The sequence below is a fragment of the Buceros rhinoceros genome, unplaced genomic scaffold (assembly GCF_000710305.1).
Source record: "Buceros rhinoceros silvestris isolate BGI_N320 unplaced genomic scaffold, ASM71030v1 scaffold28842, whole genome shotgun sequence".
NCBI lineage: Eukaryota > Metazoa > Chordata > Aves > Bucerotiformes > Bucerotidae > Buceros > Buceros rhinoceros.
In genome coordinates this window covers 21,955-24,035 of record NW_010398836.1, presented here as the reverse complement: position 1 = coordinate 24,035, position 2,081 = coordinate 21,955, and positions in this window count along the sequence as shown.

Here is a 2,081-nt window from a genome sequence, read left to right as displayed (position 1 = left end):
TTGCTTCACGTGTCACATCCCCGGGGACGTTTTGCCACCCATGTGTCCTGTCATGGAGCTCTGGAGGAGCTCTGGGAGCTGGGTCTGAGCTGCACTCCCTTCTCTGCCTGCCTGTCCTCAAGGCAAAGCCTGGGATGACGCAGCAGCCGTGCGGCTTCGCCAGGCACTCGCTGTCAGCGCGGATTAAAGCTGCAGCCAAGGACGAGCGCTGTAAAAAGGTTTAATCCAGGAACTGCGTGTTCGCTTCTCTCCAGAAATATCCGGCCTAAGGGGTTTTATCAGGACGTGCCCTTCCCTGAACGGTCCCCTTGCAGATGGAGGGAGAAATGATGAACGGGGGACAGCTCTTTTGGGTGAAGCGCCCGAGGATGGGGAGCCGTAACGGGCAGGTGGTGCCTTCTGGGGTCCCCTGATGGTCCATTATTTATATTTTATTACAAAAATATTGAATTGAGTCTGTTGCACTTCAGGTTCAGGCAGATAAAGCTGTTTCAAGGCTGAAAATGGGATCCCTGTTGGTTGTCACGTGTCAAGGGTGTTATTCAGCCCTTTGCTCCACAGCAGGTACCCAGCAGGATCCTGTTCCACGTCAAAAGCTGTGCTGAGCCCTGGGGCAGCCTCACTGAAGCCCCCACATGGGTGGATTTTCTCCGATTCCTTCCTCAAACGGCGCGGAGGGCTGGGGAATGCGCAGCGTGAACCCCTGGGAAGCTCCCGAGACGCCTGCGTTGGGATCAGCGCGTTTCCTGCTCCTCGCTGGGGTTTCAGAGTGGTTTAAATCCCTCCTGGGTGGCTGTGGGCCAGAGGCTGGCACTGACAGCTCGTTCCCGGGGCGCTGCCTGCAGATCTGTGTCCGACAGAGAAAACTGTCACGTGTTGATGCCGAACAGCGTCCTGGGGTCAGGTTAGCTTTGCGCCACGTGACGTGTTTTCAGTCTCTAACGACAGAGGCCTCTTGCCTTTTCCAGCCTTTCCTTCGCTTCCAGAGGGACTTTGAGCCCAATTTTTGTCTTCCGACTGTTGTGAGAATCGTCCTGCAGAATCCTGCAGAAAAGGCTCTGGAGTGTGGGATGGGACCTGCCGCACCCCTTTGGTGCTGCCTCGTGATGGGATGGGGCAGCCTGGGTGGTGGCTGGTGATTTTAGCTGCTGATTTGTCATACTGAAGGGGGAAAAAATTGAGCAGGTACTTTTAGGCAAAAAAACCAAAGAGGGGTGAGGACACCCCCCCAAAAATTTGTTGCTGTAATTTTTTATAGTGATAGGCTGGAACTGACTCTTTGAGTTAATTCTCTTCTGTTTGTTACTGATCTGGGATGGTCCTTCTAGGGTAGGAAGGATTATTGGCATCATGGTATTTCTTCTGAGCAGTTTTACAGAGGTTCTGTGGGGCTGGACTGCAGCTGGCTGAGAATTTAACCTTCCTGGGACAATGAGAGCCGGCCCGTACCGTGCTGGCTGAAGAGTGTCCAGAACGGACCTCTCACACTGCAGTGCTCTGATGATGTCAGGAGAGAGGAAAGGTGATGTCTGCCAGCTCTCCAGGAGAAATCCAGAGGGGTTCCAGGAGAGAAGTTCTCCATAAACGTGGGATGAGGAACCTGTTGGGCAGAGCTCTCAGTGGTCAGTGCAGGAGAGAGAAAAGCTGGCGAACTGCTGCGGGAGAAGCAGATCTGTGTAGGATGATGGGTGTTGGTCACCAGTGGCTGGAGAGGAGCCAGCAGTGGGCCCAGGGGGCCAAGAAGGCCAACAGCGTCCTGGCTTGTCCCAGCACTGGTGTGGGCAGCAGGAGCAGGGAAGGGATCGTCCCCCTGGACTGGGGGCACTGGGGAGGCCACCCCTCGAATCCTGGGCTCAGTTTGTCCCCTCACTGCCAGAAGGACATGGAGGGGCTGGAGCGTGTCCAGAGAAGGGCAGCAGAGCTGGGGCAGGGTCTGGAGCACAATGTGCTGAGGAGCGGCTGAGGGACCTGGTGGTGCTGAGCCTGGAGCAGAGGAGGCTCCGGGGAGACCTTCTGGCTCTGACAACTCCCTGACAGGAGGGTGCAGCGAGGTGGGGGTCGGTCTCTGCTTCCCCAGAACC